Source organism: Sus scrofa, chromosome 1, assembly GCF_000003025.6.
Source record: "Sus scrofa isolate TJ Tabasco breed Duroc chromosome 1, Sscrofa11.1, whole genome shotgun sequence".
In the NCBI taxonomy this organism is placed as follows: domain Eukaryota; kingdom Metazoa; phylum Chordata; class Mammalia; order Artiodactyla; family Suidae; genus Sus; species Sus scrofa.
Genome location: NC_010443.5, coordinates 41691545 through 41715287, shown reverse-complemented (window position 1 = coordinate 41715287; position 23743 = coordinate 41691545). Strand labels below are relative to the sequence as shown.

Here is a 23743-nt window from a genome sequence, read left to right as displayed (position 1 = left end):
TCCCCTGCATCTTCAGACTCCTGATTTTTAAAAATTCTTCAGCATTGCAGATTAAAGGAGATACGAGATAAAAAGTGTCATAATTTATATTAACACTTCCCTATTATAACTTCTTTTTTAAAAATTCCATGATTTGTAAAATAAATTTTGGAGTTCTTATCCTCTTCTATCAAAGTAATTGTGCCTCATGGAAATCCAGGACTCTATTTACAGCTGTAGGCCACTCTCATTGCATATGTGATTTCCAAATGCTGCTCAACTGTAAGTGGCTGATTTTGCAGTCTTATTATTTGTGCCAGTTTTCAGTATCTCTTCCACATTCTTTCTACCACAGCATATGGCTTTGCATGGTCTATCAGTAAATATTCATAATTATTCCACTGAGCTTTGGTGACGATGAATGTGTGTGTTATTGGAGATAAATTGTGCAATCTGCAAGGAAAACAAAGATGAGTTTTTGCTTGGATATTTTTACTCATTTGGTGGAGGAGGCAGATGCTCTACTCCATACAGAAGCAGGGCACTGCTTTTAAGGAGAGAGATGCTGAATCAGTCACATGCTTTGTCTCTTCCGTGTTTGTGCTTCACAACTGATTAGCATGCCTTCCACGAACACATCTGATATATGGATGTAGCTGCTTTTCACACACAAGGTTATAAGAATAAGGTAATGCATGCAAAGGAGTATTCCTTACCATAAGAAAAAAGTGTGAATGTAAACACTGCATGATACAAAAAGAATATTTCAATAACTCCTGATTAAATATTAGAAGTTGCTTTCTTTCTTGTGTTCCAACACAATGAGCACTTAGTCAGACAAAGGCAGTAGCTGAAATTGTATCAGCAACCAATAAAGGATTTTTTGGTTGATTTTTTACTTTTACTCTGCTGACTATTATCCTCAAAACTAATCGAGAAAAATGTGAAACCACTCCTTTCTAAGTTTTAGAGTGGAATAAAATAGGTACAAATAGTTCCCAGGAAGCTAGAATTGCCACTGTCAAAGAAAAATACATGCCCAATTACCAGTATTTCACATTTTGAACACAAATAAATATGAAGTGTGACCCAAATTCATTTATGCATCAAAGGTAGAAATATACTGGGGTTTTCTTTTTTGTGAGAAAATGATTCTTTACAAGGAAAAGGATTAAATGCCCTTAATGTGAATTTACTATTGCCATTGTTGTCTGTGTAAGTCTTCACATTTTACCTTTTAACCGAAAAGAAACCACCATGTCCTAGAAGTACTAAGTGAGTGCTTTTATACAAGCTTGAGGTCTGATTTTGTAGAAATGTATCCACAAATTCTATGAACAGGGACATCAAGGTCTGCATACACTGGATCTGCAGGTACATAAGAAGCTAGTACAGCAAAGGCAAAGAAAGAAAGATGTATGCCTCCTCAGTTGAAAAACATTCTTGGGAAGCTAGCAAAGTCATTACAGAACACCAAGAGTACATTCAGGCACAAATGCCCGAGCTTTACAACTTGCTTCAGTTTATAACAATGACTGCAATCCCATTTTGTTCCTGGAACTTCCAGAAAACAGTATATCTCCAACCTTATTTTAATAGTCACCAGCTGCCCAGATAAATGCTTTCGGTTAATCCCAGTTATTATATGCAGAATATCAGTATTCTGAGGGAGGTAGGGAAACAATGCTGAACTAAATACCTTTATATAAAAAGCTTGGTATAATTATTTTTCTATAAAGCCTCTCAATAAGACAACAAACAATTTTCCTCAGCAAGCCCATTTAGAGTCCTTTATCCTCCTATTTTGCTAGGTCAAATGAAAGAATATAGGGTGTCTCTGAGGGTACGTGAAGGAAATGCAGAGGGAGGAAATGATGAGGAGGGCGAAGTGTTCCCATTTACATTTACTGGGTTCTTGGCCTTGTAGCCTTTGTTCAAGGTTCTGCTGGAGGCATTCGGGCTGTTTCAGGGCTCTCAGCTGACTTCTAATGGACTGTTGAGGTCCTGCCCAAATAAAGTAATGATGGTTGCAGGCCACAGGGATGCCATTGCCATTTCCCCCATCTGTGTTTTTGTCTTTTGTCTTTGACCTTAGAATTAACAATCCTCAGAGAACTAATATCTGCACTGACAAGTGAAACTGGATGGGCACTGCAGTGCCTGAGGATGCACTATCAGTTCACTCATTAAAGCAATGGTGGCCTCGCTTTTAAATGAGGGAATTTTGTTCCTCCTAAAAGAACTCACAAACAATTTAAACTTTCTTTGTTTGCATACATGCAGGAAAAGAAAACCTCCATAGTACAGTACTACACTACGAGATACTTCCTTGGTTCTCAGGGACTATATTTAGAGACATTTTACATGGAAGAATATCCAAAGCATGAGTGTTCCACTAGAAAAGACCCCAACGAATACATTTTGTACACTGTACATTTCATACTTGTGTCTAATTTATTTTGTAATCTGAAGGTTTGTACCATTTAATTTCCCTCACCTAAGACTGCTTCACTCTTAATATGATCCATTACCTTTTCTAAGCTTTGAAGTCTTTCTAATTGAAGTCAGCTATTATGACGGGACCAATAATGTCAAGCATAGGTATGGGAGTTAGAGTAATAAAACTATAAAAAGGGCCAAATTCAGAACCTTGAAAGGTCTCCAATGCTAAAGTCACAGGCCAGATAGTGAAGGGGCAGGATGCTGAGACTTGGCTTAGGGACATTTGAGAAGATTCACTAAAGAATAGTGAACACCAGCACACTCTTGGTCTGTGAGAATAAATTGCCATATGATAACAAGGTCTGCGGACCATACAGAAGATTCAACTATGGTGATGCCTTGCAAACTGGTTTTAATTTTCTGCCTCAAGATCTGGCATCCACCTCCTCTGGCTATTATTAAACTATTAAGAAGGTCAAGCTGCAGCAAGACCAGTTGGGAAAGATACCCTTACTAAAGGAATAAAGGGAACTGCAGGGCCTCACCAATATGTGACAGAAAGAATGGCAGAGCATGCCTGAGAATAGATATTGAAGGTATATTTCTCATAGAGGAATAAGTAAGTAGGAACAGGGAGGGAAGAGGGCAGGTAAGGTTTTGCATTACCAAGCAAAGTCCTGCTCAAGTTAACTTGCTCAATTTTAGAGAAGAGCTGTGGAAACACTGCAGCTCTTACTTCTAAACTGTCTGCTCAGAGGGGAAAGATATGGATTATTTATATCTCTATGCCCCTCAGGTATTGGTTAAAAGCTGCCCCTTTTAATCAAAAGGAATATATAGATTTCCAGGCAAATTTGGCTCTCTATGGACAAAAGTAAAGTAGTTTCTAGCAGCCTGACCAAAAAAAAGAAGAGACTGGTGAAAGACTGATGTTGCCTTTTAAAATGGAAGCCCTATTGTGCATTGTACATTAAAAAAAATGTTCTAGGAATTCAAGGGTATATGCACAAAACATTGACATTATCAGCCACAAAACATTTTCATTATGCTCCGTGGTTCATGGAGAAAATTACTCCTGCATTTAGAGTGAAGTAAATTGCCATTACAAGTTGCAAGAGATGATCATAGGAATAATAAATACACTGTTGGTTGGTTCTATAGGTGACAGTTTTAATCTGTTTTCAATGGAATGTGTGCTTTTGCAGTTGTTTTGATGGGTTTGTGTTGAAATTTAACTATTCATGATTTACAATCAAAAGTGTGGGTGATTAGTGCAAAGAGTTTTGCGTCTTGGTATGCAAACTGCAGCTGTGGAATAGACAGTGTCAATAGATACTATTCCTTGCTAAATATTGAATAAAAGACATATTTAGTAGAAAATTAAAATATCCTTTCAACATGATATGAAAACTTTGTAGACTTCTAAAAATTTACACCCAATCACTGGTCTTCCAGAAAACATGATAGGCATGTCTTTTCTTTTTTTTTTTTAAGTTTGAAATTTGATTTATTTATTTAGGTAACAAACACTTTCTGGGTATCAATGTGTCAGGTCCTGAGATGATGCTTAAGACTATGGATTATGTATGACTCTTATCGAGAGTGGGAAGAGACATCTTTAACTCTTTTTTTTTTGTAATATTATAGTTTTTTTTAATTTCCCAAATACGTTATTTTTTTTTCTACTGTACAGCATGGGGACCCAGTTACAAATACAAGTATGCATTCTTTTTTCTCACAGTATCATGCTCCATCATAAGTGACTAGACATAGTTCCCAGTGCTACATAGCAGGATCTCATTGCTAATCCATTCCAAAAGCAATAGTCTGCATCTATTAACCACACGCTCCCAATCCATCCCACTCCTGCGGGGAGCCGAGGCAATGCTAGGACTCAAAAAAAGGACCTTGCCTGATGGCAGAAAAATCTGAAGGTCAGGTTCCTAACCAAGGAAGGGAGCTCACCTGAACGGTACATGCCGAAGGTGGGCCTCTGGACAGGATAAAACCCTGCCTGAATGGTGCATGCCAAAGGTGGGCTTCTGGCCAGGGTGAAAGACTGCCTGTACGGTACAAGCCGAGGGCAGGCCTCAGGTTGTACAGCTCTCATTTTGATGTTTATGGGGAAGAATTGGGGCTTTCCTGGGAAAACAATTTCCATGTTTGCACTGGAGAACATGGATTGTTTCTCAGGTGACCTAGTCTTTCCTGCTGTTTTATTTGTTATTCAGTTTTCCTCAGTCTTTCCTGATATTTGCTTATTATTCTCATTTCCCCTTCTTATTTTCCTGTGGTGATTTGTGATTTAACAAAATTACAATAATAATATAATAAGAATTTCATTCTAAGGGACTTTCCCCTATTTAAATCCAACTTAATTAAAAACATAGTGTTTCTCTACTATCCAGTTATACAGTAAACATTAGAGTTAGGATTTTAATGAGGTTCATAGAAGTGAGACATATATTATTCTTGATCAAAAGAAACCCAGCTGTGAGTTTTGTCCTTAACTTTAGAAACTTTTTAGCGGTAGCTAGCTCAGTTGATTTGTATTTTCTCACACTGTCTCCCTGCCAAGGACACTTTGAAGATAGACACTAGTCTAAAGACAGGATTTTTTGTGTTTGTAACTTCTTCAGCTTGTGGGAATTAGCTAGCCATGAGATGGTTTGTGCTGGGTCTCCTCTTTCCCACATGATATGCTATGTCTGTCCTTGACTTGTTCTCACTAAATTTAGTTAAAGATTTTAAAACATGACATATTGCTGCTATACCATGTGATCAAAAAACAAAGCCTAATAGTTAACCAATGTACTTTTAATACTATGACGTAATTTGTAGTGAAAAACTGTCTATATAATCAACCACTTATGCTAATAAAATTTGAGCAGTCCAGCACCCTGAAAGAAGGGACAAAGAGGCTGTCTCCGTTCTTTCACCTACGCTGTCCATCTCCCATTGGGATGTATACTCCCTGGCCACCGGAGCTGGCCTGCGGCGCACTCCCTACCCCTACCCCTTGGCAACCCACAAGTCTATTTTCCAAGTCCATGATTTTCTTTTCTGTGGAAAGGTTCATTTGTGCTGTATATTAGATTCCAGACATAAGTGATATTATATGCTATTAGTCTTTCTCTTTCTGACTTACTTCATTCTAGATGAAAGTCTCTAATTCCATCCATGTTACTGCAAATGGCATTATTTCGTTCTTTTTTATGGCTGAATAGTATTCCATTGTGTATATATACCACATCTTCCTAATCCAATCGTCTGTCAATGGACATTGGGTTGTTTCCATGTCTTGGCTATTGTGAATAGTGCTGCAGTGAACACGTGGGTTCATGTGTCTTTTTTAAGGAAAGTTTTGTCCAGAAATATGCCCAAGAATGGGATTGCTGGGTCATATGGTAGTTCTATGTATAGTTTTCTAAGGTACCTCCATACTGTTCTCCATAGGGGTTGTACCAGCTTACATTCCCACCAACAGTGCAGTGATACAATTCAGCAGAATAACACAGGCAAGTTGGTAAGAAAGAGCACATTGCCATTCTGTAGAAACATAAAGAAATATACAGATTTATGAAAATTGGTTCTTCTGCCATTTACAGAAAAAAATCAAATCAAGAATGGATGATGCTAAACATGTCACCATGCTTATAGAATTTGTGGTGTGCTTTCCATTCCTCTAAAGAGTAGAGCATGATCAACCCAACATGTGGAGTAATTCATGTGTAAGGAGCAAAGTACAACGATGAACTGTGGGTGATTCTTTAGGGATGTTCTACACTCTGAAGTGAATACCTTGCTCCCTGTCTCTGCTACCATCAGAATTAAAATATTCTATCATTTTCCACAACTGGAGTATGATCTGAGGAATGTCAAAAAGTCTCTTTCTCAAACTCTCTCTCATGATAGCTAATAGAAATAGTTTGACTATTGCCACTAGTCCATTTCCAATATTTTCTGTAAATCACTTCTGGAAGGATGGCATCATTTTGTAGCTATTGATGTATTAGTGGAAATAAGTGTTAATATTGCTAAAGTATTAAATAAGTGTTAATATTCCTTCATCTCTGTCCTCTAAAATATAATTGTGCCTTAGTGACTACTAAATGAATTCAACAGTTTTAGTATTTCTCAACTCAAGTTTAACTCCCTTTTTCCAGTTTATATTCAACATTTTCCATGTCCAACCATCTTGCTATATGTATTAATTCTAGATTCATACCAGATATATTATAATTTATATTTTTTATTCCAAAATGCATATATTCTACTTTCATGTATAAATATTTGTTCAATATTTTCCAATTACTATACCATGCTATATGATGTAATTATTATCAAGTAAAATAATTCCAGAAAAGGGAAAAGAAAGTAAAAGGTTGAAATTTTAATTATAGTAATAAGGGAAACATGTTAAAGTAAATGGCATTTGAGTTAAAATTTGAGATTGTGAGAGAGTGGACCATATGTTTATTTGGGAAAAGAACATGCCAAGAAGAATTAGTACAAATTGGAAAAGCTCCAACATGAGCACCAGACTTCTGTGTTTGTGATTTGAGATGTAATGAGCATAGAGAGGACTGTTAGAAGATGAGGTCAGAGAGATGATGGACAGATAATATAGAACCTTGGAGGACACTGTAAAAATAATTTTATTTCACTTCAAAAGTGATAGAAAGGCTTGGAGGGTTTTGTGTAGAAGAATAATGTAATCTGTTTCAAGTTCCAATAAGGTCATCTTGGCCACCACACTGGCCATTGACCTACAAGGGCAAGGGCAGATAGCAGAGAACATAGGAGTCTACTGCAGTAATCCAAGTGAGAAAAGAATAATGATGTAGATAACAGAATTGTTGAGAGTTGATCAGATTCTGTATAGATGTTGAATCTAAAACCAGTAAGTTTTTAGTTATACTGGATATGACTTGTGAATAAAGAGAAGCATGAAAGAGGAAGATTTGGGGCTTACAACAGGAAGGTCAGTTTTCATTAAGATGAGAAGACAGTAAATGGAATAAGAGTGAAGGGAGATATCTGAAAGTCAGTTTAAATATGTTACATGTAAGATACCCAAGAGACCTTCCTTCAGCTGAAAGTAGGAAAAGAACTTAAAATGCAAATCTGTAATTCAGCATAGCAATCCAAGATAGAAATGTGAGTTTGGGAGTTGAGCCTACATAAAATATAGGCTTATAATGATAAGCCTTAGAATGGATGAGATCACCAAGAGAATGAATGATTGTGTAGATGAAGAAGGAAAATACTTTGATTTAAGGCAAAAGCTGCTGAAAGACCAACAAGATGAGAAATGATATAATAACTGAAGGATTTAACAACATGGTGGTGGTCAACAGGATCTTTTTTAAGATATTTTGATGGAGTGGTGGAGTCTAAATCCTGATTTTAATAGGTGGAAAACACAATTGTAGGGCTGAAAGTAAAGAGGGAGAGTCCAGGCAAATTTTTTTAGTTTTGCTTAAAAATAAAGAAGTGAAGTATGAGGGAATTTGGAGTGAGGATCAGCGTTTTGTTTTTGTTTGTTCTAAAGATGTGATAAATAATGTTTGCATACTAAATTAGGATGATTCATCATAGAGATGAAGATTGATGGTACAGGAGAAAGAAGAATTAAAGGAGCTATGTCTCGAAGAGAAGAAATGGGATCATGTAAGTAAGTGAAGAATTGGGCATGGCTAAGACCACAAACATTTAACTCATATTAATATTTCTTAATTAATGAGAGAAAGAAAAGTTTACAACATAAGATTTAGGAGGAGAGGGTTTTGGGAGTCCCTACAGCATATTAACATTCTCTTCTATATGTTTTCTTTTTTTAAATAATTTTTATTATAGTTAATTTACAATGTTCTGTCAATTTCTGCTATATATATATATATAATTTTTCTCACATTATCCTCCATCATGTTTCATCACAAGTGACTAGATATACTTGCCTGTGCTATATACAGCAGGATCTCATTACTTATCCACTCCAAATGCAATAATTTGCATTTCAGTTTAAAGGCAACCATGCTTATACAGAGCTGTAGAATTTGACATCTGAAGAGTGCGTAGGGTATATGCAATCAGAGGAGAAGGACAATGAACCAACTAGGGAAACGGAGTCCAATGTTGCATTAATTGGCCCTCTTGAGATGAATGGTCACAGATTTAGAGTGAGATCAGGCAGTGTAGCTGTGTGTTATTTCCCCCAAACTGAGCTGCTAAATTTATGTATGGAATAGGAGGAGAGTTTATTTCAATGTCATTCTTATTTTGCCAAGCAAGTACAAGGAAATGAGAACAGCCCAAAGAAACAAGAGAGCAGAAGGGTGTGATTATAATGATTAACCATGGGATTTAAGCTGGTGCAGTAGAGTAAGGAGGGAATTAAAGACAGGAAGGAGATGAAGATAGTGATAGGAACACTGACAGGTAGGAACCTCATGAACCTGGCATGCAGGTATAAGAGAGCCCAAGATAAAAAGTTTGGAAGTGGTAGAAGGTTGGAAGCTGGAAAACTGAAACAATTATGAAGAGCTTGCTGCTACTGGAAGTGACAACCTTAAAGGGGTGACCATGGAATAAGTAGTTGAGTAAGGTGGAGAACATGCTCATTGAAGGCGGAGGCAGAGGGATTGCAGACCTGGAATACTGGAACTACTGCCCTGTGGATATTAATCACTAAGAGTTACAATAGCAACATGAATGAAGAGAATGGCAGTGAAATGAAGAGGAGTGGCCCAGGACTCCAGAGGTTCAGTGCAACAAGATAGAGTAGTGTCAGCATATTCAGATGACATCAGATTGGCAGCTGGGAGCTTTATGGAAAAGAGAAGAATGACCAGGAAGGAGCAATAATGAAATCAGGAAGCACATTCACCTGCCTCCTGGTCAAAGGGTGCAAAATACAAGTACTACTTCTTTTTGAGAAAGCTCCAGAGACAGCTATGTCCACAGGGAAGAATAAGTAGAATAAGCTGAATGCAACTTTCAGAGATGAGGTGGCACATACGTGAGAGGGGTAGTTATTGATGACTGACAGTGAATTCCAGAAAGCACAGAGGTAGGGCTTCAGGAGCTGTGGAGACTTGAGTAAAGTGATCGAAGTGACACACACAGTCAGATGGGCATTAGAGTCTCCGTGGACAATGAAGTGACAGGATATTTTGATTTGTTCATATATTCACCATAGAGCAAGTCTTTTGCACTAATTGGTACTGATAGAGCTATTAGATATTAAAAGTGGGTTTTCCTTGGTCTAACCCATTTATTGCTTTTTTAAAATTTTTTTTTAAAGAATCTGAAGCCCAGAGAAAGATGCAATACCTTATTTGACCTCTTCCAGATATAACTCAATGAAGTGGTACATTTTTCAAGGAAACTCATCCACCACCATTCCCTAAACGAAAGTTAATCTCTAGCATGCAGTTCTCATAGAAATGTATTTGTCCTCTCTTGAGTATTCTGATCACATCTTTCTTCTGTAGTGGTTATCTAATCTTACTGAGAAGAGGGCTGAGACTATTTAGTCTCTGAATCCCCCAAGGTATTTGACCAAGCACCTTGTTAATTCTCTTAAGAAATGCATATTTTTTTTTAATGTGCTTAAGTATCCAGGGACAACTGGCTGAGAAAAAGGATTATGTAAATTTTGATTTAGAAAAGGTAGAGGTAAATGTGCACAGTATTGAAAAAAAGCAAGTCAATGGGAAACCAGGAATGACCTTATTGGGACTTGAGGAAAACAAGAGCCAGGATAAAACCCATGAGTTCCTACGAAATGGAAACTAGGGCTAAATCAAAAAGAAAGAGAATAGGCTAAAATATCAGATTAGAAATTACACAAAAGCCACTTCAATTTCACCAAACTATTGTCTTATTCTTCAGAGGAATCAGGCTGCCTGTATCCCCCAGACTTGTATAGTGAAGATGTTTACACTTAACTGAGGCTCTATTGAGACTGAGTAAATAATTCATGATGTTCTCTTCTAAGAACGAAAATTATGTATCCTCTATTTTTTCTTGCATAGCTTCATAGACAAAGCTTAGATATTTCTTTTCTACACATTTTCATGTGCTATATCATAGTATAATCTATAATTATCAAAACAGGATAGATAGCAAAATCATAATCCTCTTGAAATATACATATTGCATACATACATTATAAACCCTCGTGTGTGAATTTACATGTGTACATATGTGTGTATGTAAAGAAATATATTCAATAATAAAAATGGTTTTCTCTGGGTGGACAGAGTATAAATGCGTGTGTATGTGTGTGTTTGTGTGTGTGAGTTTTGTCCACACCAACAGCATGTAGAAGTTCCTGGGCCAGTGAGTGAACCCACACCACGGCAGTGACCAAAAGTGCTTCAGTGACATCGGGTCCTTAACCTGCTGTGCCACAAAGGAACTCCATAAATGCTCTTTCTTATCCTTTTCTTTTTGAGGTAGAGAACTTCTGAATTTATTACAATGGATATATTTTACTGTTAAAATCAGGGGAAAAAAAAGGTTATAAAATGAACTTCAATAAAAACTGTAATTCATTACAGAGAATGTTTGTTCTCAACTAGCCAACTCTGTAGGGAATAACACAGTTTAGATAGTAATCACATACATAGGCCTTTTGCCCTTCATTCTATAAATTGTAAAAATGTGGAAACTAGACACAATTTGCTGACGAACAGTAGAAAAGGAAGAATATGCTAGAATATTAAAATTTTCCTTTCCTTCTTTATCTGTTTCATGGTCCCTTTAAATATTAATGTACTTAAAGAGCATCTCCCACTCAAGTAACAGTTAGCTAAGGTCAGATTTTAATCAATAAAAAGATGGTAGAAACTGTCGGAGGATCCAAGATCAATAAATTTCATCATACCAAAGGTCCTTTCTCCCTGCAGCATATGAAGATTTCTCCTTTAGTTCTTTGGTGACATGAAAATTGTAACTATGTTGCTTAAAGAAAGAAACAAAAGAGACTAAAGTTTAATTATACTGTTTTATTTCTCTAGCAGCTGTGTCCCATTAGCCACTGAGCAATGGGAAAGTTCTTTGTAATCTTTGACCCTCCTACCAATACAGTCCTGTGCAAACTGGTAATTACAATCAATTATAGGCCACAGAGAGGTGAAAGAGACACACATATATATGTATATATATTCTCCCTTGCAGAGGCCTATGAATTAAGTTAACAGTCAAACTATAACTCTTCAATTTCTGGGCCTGAAGCTACTAATAAATTCAAGATATGTGGTTGTCTTTAATATCATAATATGCTGCGAAGAATTGTGATGTTTCCTAATTCTGTTCTTACCATTGGAGGTTGATTGTGGTTTTTTTGGTTTTTTGTTTGTTTTTTGGTTTTTTTTTTTTGTGGGAAGCATATATCACATCTTCTTGGGTATCAAAAGCATGCAAAACTCCTATCTGAATTTTCCATAATAGAATAATAAGAGCAGGTAAAACTTACCTACATTTTTTAAAGCAGTTAATGTCTTAATGAATTCTTTCTCTTTGATATCTGTGGAAGCTGAGGCACAGAGACTTAGTGTGAGAATTTCCTCAAAGTTACAGGATAAGTGCTGGCTTGAAGAATTGTGCTCAAGTCATCTAGCTCCGAGTTCATTCTCTTATCCAGTGTGCTATACAGCATCATGGCCTATTGGGATCTTTATGGAACAATAAAAACTTCATGGGGAAAAGGCCATATTAAAAAGGAGAATAAACAAGTAGAGAAAGCACTTACTACACTACTGAACAGCCCATTGGGGATCACTGATTTCTTATTGACTGCCTCTTCTCTCATTTAACTTTAAAAGGAATGTGACTTTCCACTGATGATGCTGTGATTTATCAGATTCTCTTCACATGCCCACTGCAATCTGATAAAGGAAAGAGGCATAAGTCCTATGGTTTAGCTGCAAGTGTCTAAAGATTATAATTTCCAATGTATCCCTGGCCAATGTAGGACTAAGAAGATGCTGGAGCTTTGACGGAGGTATGAACAAAAGAAACATAAGTAAGTGTTTGGGACTGCATCCTCCCAATTTTCTGGGCTTCAGAGCAGTTGTATTTGAGAGAAATAAGGAATGGCCTCTTAAAGTGTTAGCATTGCTTAGGAAATGACAGACTTCGAAAGGTTTATAATCTCTCCCTCATAAGACTTGCCTCATAATTTGTAGAGTCAAGTGCAGAAGAAAAACTCAGAGCCTTTGGCAAGAGCAGAGCATGAAACCGAGCATGGTGTCCTCTAAGCACAGGGCCTCATGTGACTGCACAGGTAACACACCTATGAAATTGGCCTGACTCTGCACTGTTTCTCAATGTTGATTCTCACTGTCAGAGGCAGGCCCCCCGTTTCTCACAACTCTAAGGCAACTTTTCCTGAGATCCTATCTGATCCTCCATTCTAATAGCATAGTGCACAGCCTTTTCCTACGGAACTTATACTTCAAGACTAACAATCAGAGAAATGTTCTCCAACCCATTCGTCTCCGGCACACCAAGCTAGACACTGACTGTCCGACTGGGTGTATGTAGAGGAATCGGGCCCGCAGCCCATTGCTTTCCAGTCCAAACCTGCCTTGTCCTGGAGGTACCGAGAGAATAATCAACCCTCTTACTGTTCTCTGTGGCTTCATAAAAACTTGTTTTTCAAATATGGTATAGAAAAACTTTCCTTATTATTCCCTCTTTCACAAAAGACTGAAGGATTAAGATAGTTCTATCAGTGATCTTTCATTCTTCTACTTTGGCCAGAAACCAGAAATAAACTTTGTAAAGGTCAGTTCTAGGAAATGCATTCACAAAGGCAAAAAATTATATGATAGTTGAATGTATCTTTATTCTAATCTTTTTTTCTGTATTGCTGTAAAAAGAGAGCTTGCTCAAGTTTTCTTTCTTGGGGCTATTTCTTAGTCCCCCCCCTTTTTTTCCCCTTTTTGATAGCACTTTTGTAGAAAGTTTATCTTTTATTAGCTTTTAGGCCTCCAGTCATCATGCACTGCAAAATCCTTTGGGGCATGTTGAACTTTTATTCTGGTGTTGTTTCTCTCTCTCAAAGCCTTATCACTATCATTTCTTTGAAAGGCTGTCCCAGCTTAATATGTGAAGGTTAGTCTCTGACAAAACCTTTTAATCACACCAGCATAGAACTCACAGAAGTACTACTATTCCAATCTCATATTTATGAGTTTAATTAGCTTGGTTAGATATATATCTGAGAAACTTCGGCCATTAAAGAGAATTTGTTGATAATTATTTAAATTCTTGCCTTATTTTTAACGGTATACCTGAATATGCTTATAATTAAATAATTATTTTTATGCTAAAAGAATAATTTTAACCACTCACCTGGAATATTTGTACATATATACTAAGAATACAATTTATGTATTATATATTTCTTTGCAAATTTACACCCAAACTTCTACTGACCATGGGAGTGTCAATAATGTGTTATATATTTTGTAATGTTTTATATTTCATGTTTTATAATGTGTTATAAACATTATATTTTATAATGTATTGGTAAAGGGATACCACTTAGATAAGAAAACACACTGAAAAATCACATTAAGGTCACACTCACAAAAATATTATTGTATGCTTCGTGCAGAATTTAAATGTTATTTAAATTAAGCAATTTAATTAATAACATAAATTAAATATTTATGTTATTACCCCAAGGATAGTAGTAGTCTTTGAGGCTCATTAGAAGGAGAATATACAAAACTGGAAAGATATAAAGGAAGGTTTATTTTCTTTGTCAGGCTCCAACTAATTGCATTAAAATAAACCTAGTACTTTTGCCAGCTTTAACTCCCACAGAAGAGTAAGCAATCCAAACTCCAGGCTTCTGATGTGGTCATATATCTATTGCCAAGTTTCTTTTTAAAGTCCCCCCAGATAAACATGTATGCCAATTAAGGCGATATAAAATATAGAGGAACTTGTTGTGCCCGTGTGCCATTTTCTCATTAAATCCAGAAAATAACTCTGGCACTTCTTCCCATTATGATCCAATAGATTAAATGACATCTTCCACCAATTGATTCAGGTAAAAGTGCCAGGTTTACTTTCATCTTGGACTCTATACTCCTTGAATGAAGACCAGACCAAACAGTGCCCTTTTGAGGTTGAAAATACCTTTCTTCATAATGTCATCCATTAGAGAAAGGTCAGAGGAAAGGTCAGTTTTACCCATTGTAAAAGAAAATACTGGCAATTCATGTAAAGCTACTTCTTGCTTAGAAGTATTTTCAAGTTTTGCTGCAATAATTTGCCCCATCAAATAGATCCAAGACATCAAATAATAGCAGAGAGGTATATATCATAATTCAAAAGAAAGTACAATTCATTTAAAATAACAGTTTTGAAGTATGAAGGAAGAAATCAGGGTCAAGATGACACTCTGTACCAGCCTAGATTCAGGCGTAAAAAGCACACTTGAAGTGTTAATTGAAGTGACATAAACAACGAACTGTTTTCCATGGTGTGTTTAAGAAAAGGAGAATCAATAGGATACTCTGAATAACACAGTAACAAAGAAAAGTGGTTAAACCATGACCGTCTCTAGCTTTATAGAGATAAGGAGACAAAATAATATAACTAGAACTAGACAAAAGGAATTATGAACTAGGCCTAGAACTAAGGCTCCTATAGCCACAGGAGCTCTGACTGCAAGTAACGGAACTCAAGTACTGCCAAACAATGGCCAGTGAGCACACATACATTTTTCGTTTGCACTTTAAGAATAGAAGTCTAGAAACAGAGGTCTGCCAAAATGAGAAGAGTTTGAAGGGAAAACGAAGTTTTATGGAGAAAAGACATTAAACATTTAAGCTGTCCTTGCTATTTAAATGAAATCATCATGTTAATAGTTACATTTTTTATTTCCTCTTAGCATTACTAAGATGTCCTCTGATAATTATAAACAGAGACTACCATTTTGATTTTAGCCCCCTGGCACATTAATTATCTATTCTTACTTCTTAGAGATCTTGGGATAACACAAATTGGCCTCACATCAAAGAACCAGACTGGAACTTTTATTCACTTCATAATTCCTTACTATAATATTCATAAAAATGAGCAATTCAGCTGCGATTTTATTTATCTTTATCCTTAAGTCTCACAGCAATGACAATAGGAAACAACTGCACAGATCCCTGTGCTGGAAATTCCCACATTATATTGATCCCAACATAAGGAACACACTGAATTTCCCTTCTGATATTTCAGAAAGGGCATCTCACCTTTACTTATTTTCAATAAGTTTATTAATGTCACCAGGGCATATAATTGTGTTGTCGGAAATAGAAATGCTTCCTGTTCTCAAATTAATTAAAATGAAGATAAGGATCAAGACTTCGACAAATGAAAAGTTTCACATGAACACAATTGAGTAATTAATATAAAGAAAATAAACTCTATATTAGGAATAAACCTCACATTTTACAATTTTACATGTCCCAGTCAGCTTTTAAATCATGCTTATTCATGCATCCCTTTGAAAAAAAGGTCATATGAATATCCTCCATAGCCTTGGTAAGAAGCAGTCCCAGACTATAAAAGAGGTAGAATCAAATTGTAAAACCTATTGATAATGCATCTATAATTCAGCTTTAGGCTGGATATGAGGATGAAAGACAGAAAAACAACACAGATTCCTCTTTCTCTAAAATTGAATTGGTATTACTCTTCAAATGTCAATTTGAGATTTATCTGCAATAATTTCAATAATTATCTCATATGTGTCTGCTTATATGAAACAACAGAAAATTAACCTCCTTTGTATCGTAAGTCCTAATGTATCTGTAGCTCTAAAAATTCATTTCAAAAATGTTTCCAATATGCAGCAGTTTGTTGGCACTGAATTTCTTTTAATTTTATATGTTTAATATTCATATAGTAAAATTCACTTTTTTGGTACAGCTCCAAATCAGAACATAAAATGAGTCTATAACTCCAAAACCTATCTTGTATTATCCATTTACGAGCACACACACACACCACTGATATATTCTCAATCACTATAGCTTTTTTTTTTTTGTCTTTTTTGCCATTTCTTGTGCCGCTCCCATGTCATCTGGAGGTTCCCAGGCTAGGGGTCGAATTGGAACTGTAGCCACCAGCCTATGCCAGAGCCACAGCAATGCAGGATCCTAGTCACGTCTACAACCTATACCACAGCTCACGGCCAACACCAGATCTTTAACCCACTGAGCAAGGGCAGGGATCAAACCCACAACCTCATGTTTCCTAGTTGGATTCATTAACCACTAACCACGATGGGAACTCCTCCATCACTATAGTTTTTAATCTATTTACTAGTGTCATATAAATCAAATCAAATTGCATTCATATATTTCGTAAATAATTGAGACGGACTTCTGTCTCAATTTAATGGCATAACTTTTAGATCCATTAAATTGTCTGTATCAAATTGTATCATAGTTTGTTGAATTTTTGTTGTTCTTAATTGCTGAGTTTGCAGTAATTATGGATAGAGCTGCTATAGACACTTATGTACAGTTTTTGAACTGATAATAAGTTTTTCTGTAGATTAAATAGTGGTGATGTTGCTGAGTCATATAGTAAATGTATTTTTTTAGGTTTTTATTTTTCTATTATAGTTGATTTACATTGTTCCTTCAATTTCTGCTGTACACCAAAGTGACCCAGTCATCATATATATAGCATACACACACACACACACATTCTTTTTCTCACATTATCCTCCATCATGTTCCATCACAAGTGACTAGATATAGTTCCAGTGCTACACAGCATGATCTCATTGCTTATCCACTCTAAAGGCAACAGTTTGCATCTACTAACCCCCAACTCCTAGTCCATCTGACTTCCTCCCGTTCCCCCTTGGCAACCACAAGTCTGTTTTCCAAGTCTGTAAGTTTGTTTCTTTTCTGTAGAAAGGTTCATTTGTGCCATATATTAGGTTCTAGATATGTGACATTATATGGTATTTGTCTTTCTCTTTCTGACTTGTATTAGAGTATCTAGTTCTATCCATGTTGCTGCCAATGGCTGAGTAGTATTCCATTGTGTATATATATTACATCTTCCTAATCCAATTGTCTGTCAATGGACATTTAGGTTGTTTCCTTGTCTTGGCTATTGTGAATAGAGCTGTAATGAACATATGGGTGCATGTATCTTTTGCAAAGAAAGATTTGTCGGGATATATGTCCAGGAGTGGGACTTCTGATCATATGCTAGTTCTATATTTAGTTTCCTGAGGTACCTCCATACTGTTTTCCATAGTGATTATACAAATTTACATTCCCACAAAGAGTGTAGAATGGTTCCCTTTTCTCCATGCCCTCTCCAGCATTTGTTATTTGTTGACTTGTTAATGATAGCCATTCTGACTGCTGTGAGGTAGTACCCATAGTTTTGATTTGCATTTCTCTAATAAATATTGATGTTGAACATTATTCCATATGCCTATTGGCCATCTATATATCTTCTTTGGAGAAATTTCTATTCAGGTCTTCTGCCAATTTTTCAATTTGGTTGTTTGGTTTTTTGTTGTTGTTGAGTTGTATAAGTTGTTTGTATGTTTTAGAGATTAAGCCCTTATCAGTTGCATCATTTGAAACTATTTTCTCCCATTCCATAGGTTGTATTTTTTTTTAATGGTTTCCTTTGCTTTGCAAAAGCTTGTCAGTTTGTTTAGGTCCAATTGGTTTATTTTTGTTCAATATCATACACCCACCACATTAACAAAAGTCAAAAATCACATGATCATCTCAATAGATGCAGAAAAATTATTTGACAAAGTCCAACATCCATTCATGATAAAAACTCTTACCAAAGTGGGTATAGAGGGAACATACTTTAACATAATAAAAGCTATTTATGACAAACCCACCACAAATATAATACTCAATGGAGAGAAACTGAAAGCATTCCCACTAAAATTTGAAGCAAAACAAGGATGCCCACTCTCATCATTTTTAATCAACATAGTATTGGAAGTCCTAGCCACAGCGATCAGACAAAATAAAAAAATAAAAGGTATCCAAATTGGAAAAGAAGAAAAATTGTCACTGTATGCAGATGACAATACTACATATTGAAAACCCTAAGGAATCCACACAAAAACTACTCAAACTGATCAACAAATTCAGCAAAGTAGCAGGATACAAAAACTACTCAAACTGATCAACAAATTCAGTAAAGTAACATTCAGAAATAGGTTGCATTTCTGTATACTAACAGTGCAATATTAGAAACAAAATATAAAAATACAGTACTTTTTAAAGCCACACCTCCCAAAATTAAATACCTGGGAGGTGAAAGACATATATGCTGAGAACTGTAAAACATTAATCAAGGAAACTAAACAGCATTCAAAGAAATGGAAAGATATCCCATGCTCCTGGACTGGAAAAAATAATATTGTTAAAATGACCATACTACCCAAAGCAATCTACAGATTCAATGTTATTCGTATCAAATTAGCCATGACTTTTTCACAACACTAGAACAAACAATCCAAAAATTTATTTGGAACCACTAAGGATCCAGAATTTCCAAAACAATACTGAGGGGTGGTGGGGAAATGAACAGGAGGCATAACTCTCCCAAACTTCAGACAATATTACAAATCTACAGTAATCAAGACAGTGTGCTACTGGTACCAAAACAGACATACAGACCAACGGAACAGAAGACAGAACCCAGAAATAAAGCCAGACACCTATGGTGAATTAATCTTCAACAAAGGAGGCAAAAATATAAAATGGGAAAAAGACAGTCTTTTCAGTAAGTGGTGCTGGGAAAACTGGACAGCTGCATGTAAATCAGTGAAACTAGAACACACCTTCAAACCATGCACAAAAATAAATTTCAAAATGGCTCAAAAACTTAACATAAGACACCATAAAACTCCTAGAGTAGAACATAGGCAAAACTTTCTCTGACATCAACCATACAAATGTTTTCTTAGGTCAGTAAATGTATATTTAAGCAACTGCCATATTGTTTTCTGTGGCTGTATCATTTTACATTCTCTTCAGTTATGAGTGATAAATTTGCTCAACATTCTCTCCAGAATTTGGTATGGTTAGTATTTTACTATTTTATCTACACTAAAAGATGCATTAGTATGGCTCATCATGAACTTAATTTGCATTCCCCTAATGTAGAAATGGCGTCTTCTTAAATAGTTGATTTTGCAAGTGAAATCATTTGAGCTGGTGATTTCTTTTTAGAAATATTTTACAAATTACATTTCTGTAATAGCTATAGGATTTCTCTTTTATTCTGGGTGAGTTTTATTCAATTGTGCTTGATAAGAATAGGTCAATTTCGGGGAACGATGGTCTAGGGGTTTGGGATGACATGTGCACACTGTGGTATATGGAATATTAGGCCAACAGGGACCTGTTGTAAAGCACAGGAAACTCTACCCAATATTCCATGATAATCTATACATAAAAATAATCTGAAAAAGAATGGATGTGTGTACAAATGAATAACTTTTGTAGAGCAGAAATTATCACAATATTGTAAATTGACTATATTTCAATAAAACTTTTAAAAGAAAAATAGAATAGATCCATGCCGAGACCAGCTCAGCAGGTTAAGGCTGAAGAACGGGTGCTGTGAAATTTAAGGAAAAGGTTAACATAAAACAAGACACAGAGACATTTATTTTAACTCAAGGGAACCAGGGGACTCAAGGTCTTGGGGACCAAGAGCGCCGCCTCAAGAAACCACATTGCTTTTATTGTGCTCTCTGGGATTATGTCAAGTGAGGAGGGGGTTATAGGTGCAGGATATAGGTTTTTTAAATTATTTTAAGTCACATAGTTGGTAGCTGATTAAGCTTTTACTCTGACCTTTAGTCATTTAACAATCATTAGCATTGAGGAAGCTTGGCATCAGCTATCTATGCATAGCATTCTAGAGAATCACCATTGTGCTTCTGCAGACAGTGTGCCTATCTGCAGCAACCCAGCGTGCCTAGGTTTGCACCTTGGTTCTCTTTGCTAATGCATATTCTGCTAACGACCGCTCATAAACCCCTTGGAGCCATGAGGCTCATCTTGCTCTTATTCTTTAGAGGACATATCATGCTTATGCAAACGGCGTGCCTATCTGCACAGGTCTGGTGTGCCTAGACAAATGCATTATGTCCTCATTCAGATGACCACATAAATAACTTATGCCTTTAGGTCTTTTTTCTTAAGCTTAAATCATTTACCAGCACTGCAAGTGTTTTCCAAGCAGGAAGATGGGGCAAAGTAAGACAGCATAAGATGGAGTTTTCAGCACAGAGGCTAAGAAAATATTGTAGAAACATGTCTCACAACAGATCCATTTGATCTGAGTTGCCCAGCATATGTGCCTAAAGTCATACATATTCCCTTGTTATTCTTTAAATATCTTCATAATCTATTGTGACACTCCTTTCATTGCTGACATTGGTGATTCGTCTCTCTTTTCTTTGTCAGTCTTGCTAAATGTTCATCCATTATATTGATCTTTTCAAAGGAGCAGATTTTGGTTCATTGTTTTTTCACTAATGTAAGTCAATTTTTGGTTTCAGTAATCTATTCATTGTTTCTTTTTTCTGCTAATCTGGATTCATTTTGTTCTTGTCCTTCATTCTAAGTGGAAACAGATTATTGAAGTGAAGTCTTTTCTTTTACTATAAACAATTACTGCTATAAATTTCCCTTTATGCATTGTTTTAGTTGCATCCCACAGATTTTGATATGGAGCACTTTTTTGTTTAATTCAAGATATATTCTTATTTTGCTTGGATTTTCCCTTTTAACCCCAAGGGTTATACAGAATTGTTCTGATGAATTTCCAAATTATTAATTATTTTCCTATTATTTTTCTGTTAGTGTTTTCTAGTTTAATTCCATATGGTCAGAGACATATATATTGATTTCTATTCTTTAAAAAATTTTTTTTGTCTTTTTGTCTTTTCTAGGGCCACATCCACGGCATATGGAGGTTCCCAGGCTAGAGGCCGAATTGGAGCTGTAGCTGCTGGCCTACACCACAGCCACAGCAACACCAGATCTGAGCCGCATCTGCAACCTGCACCACAGCTCATGGCAACACCAGATCCATAACCCACTGAGTGAGGCCAGGGATCAAACCTGCAACCTCATGGTTCCTAATCGGATTTGTTAACCACTGAGCCACGATGGGAACTCCAATTCTTTTAAAATTGTTATGGTTTCGTTTATGATGCAGGATATGGTCTGTGTTGCTGTCTCATGTGCACTTGAAAGGAATGTATATTTTGTGGTTGTTGGGTATTATTATTCTTTAAATGTCAGCTTAATCCAGGTAGTTCAATATGTTGCTCATTTCTTCTATAACCTTCTTATTTTTTGTCTATTAGTTGTTGTTTTTTTTTTTTTTTTCTCTCTTTCTAGGGCCACAATGCAACATATGTAATTTCCCAGACTAGGGGTCAAATCAGAATTGCAGCTTCTGGCCTACACCACAGCCACAGCAATGCCAGATCCTCTGAGCCACATCTGTGACCTGTGCCACAGCTTGTGGCAACACTGGATCCTTAACCCACTGAGCAAGGCGAAAGATCAAACCAGCATCCTCATGGACACTATGTTGGGTTCCTAATCCACTGAGCCACAACAGGAACTCCTGTCCACTAGTTCTATAGATAACTGAGAGAAAAGTATTCATTTCTTCATTTATAATTGAGTATTTCTCCTCTCAGTTCTGGCAGTACTTTGTTTTATAAATTTTGAAACAAATGCATTTGGATTTAGAATTGTTATTTCTGATTACGTTGCTGATTAGGATCCGATCCATGCATGTGCAGCTTGGGGCTGGATCCAGGAATTTATAGAAAATGCTATGGGATTTATTGCCCAACCTCCTCCCTGTTAATGCTCTCCTTGGTATTTTATATTTCCCTAGGGATCCCTTTTATTTTCTTTCAGAGAGAGAGCTGGAGCTTTATTTACCAGGCTCTGTCACACGGTTCTGTGCCTGAACCACATCTGAAGCAAGCCATCACAAGACAGAGTGAGAAAAAAAAAAAAAGCCACATGGGTTTTGGAAAACAGCTCCTCCAATCAAAGAGTAAAGTTCTTTTTCCTTAGAGTTTTGGCTCCTATGACTTTCCACTGCCACCTCTGCTTCTGTGCTCTACAGTTGTTAGGGGCTGGAACATGAGAAAATAATTAAATTTAGGGTAAGGTAAATTTTCACTCTTTTTAAGCATTAAAAACTCCTTTTTACACATCCTGAACCATTTTGGAAAGTGCTTCTCCAAGAGCTCTCTCAGTCGGCACCAAGTGCCACTTCTGGTTTTCCTCCTGTAGTGTGCTCAGGCTGGAGATTATTCAGGGGGAAAAAAAAATGGTGAACTTGCTGCTGACTTGATGTTACTTTGAATTCTAATGTTCTTCCCCAATGTTCCTGCCATGCTTTACTTTTCAGTGTTCTCAAATAGCTACTACATGCATCCTGTCCAGGTTTTATAATTGCTCTCAGTGGGAGAGCAAGGATAGAATGCACTTATTCATCTTAGCACACACTTAAACACACTGAGAATTGACTATGACTTAAGTTTTACAAAATAAAATGTATTGGCTAATGAAATTAAGAAAACGTAATGAAAATCAAGAAAATGTTCTTTCGGAAGATTTTCTTTTTTACCATATTTCAGCTATAGTCTATTAATAATTAGTATTTCTACATATACTATTTGTATATACCATTCAGTTTACAAAGTCATATCTAATAATTCTCTGCTACATTTACAGTAGTCAGTAAAAGGTATAAACCATTTGATATAGTTTGAAGGGGCTTTGTAATAGAGTGTAACATATTTTCTACAATGGATTTTCAAGGATCATATAATGAAAATAAATTTAAATTATAGGTTTGAATGAGCAACTATTTCCTTGTTCCCTTGTTTTAGTAGGTGAAATTATGCAATTCCATATACTACTTTAGTCAACCAATCTTCTTTTTTTGTTGTTGTTCTTTTTTTTGTCTTTTTGCCTTTTGTAGGGCCGTTCCCATGGCATATGGACGTTCCCAGGCTAGGGGTCGAATCGGAGCTGTAGCCGCCAAACTACGCCACAGCCACAGCAATGCGGGATCTGAGCCTCGTCTGCGACCTACACCACACCTCACAGCAACGCTAGATCCTTAACCCACTGAGCAAGGCCAGGGATCGAACCCGCAACCTCATGGTTTCTAGTCAGATTCGTTAACCACTGAGCCACGATGGGAACTCCAGTCAACCAATCTTCTTATTACATACTTGTACAATAGA

At 36.3% G+C, this 23743-nt stretch overlaps 1 long non-coding RNA gene across 13 annotated transcripts in view; it reads right to left on the bottom strand.

Annotated features, from left to right (window-relative positions):
• Positions 1–23743, bottom strand: part of LOC106507559 — a 294718-nt gene that overhangs the window by 60194 nt on the left and 210781 nt on the right. For 4 of the 13 annotated variants that reach the window (XR_002343118.1, XR_002343116.1, XR_002343124.1 and 1 more), the window contains one exon: positions 5858–5970. The exons of the other annotated variants lie outside the window; for them this stretch is intronic. This is a non-coding gene — a long non-coding RNA (uncharacterized LOC106507559). The remainder of the gene's footprint in view (positions 1–5857; positions 5971–23743) is intronic. 13 annotated transcript variants of the gene reach the window in all.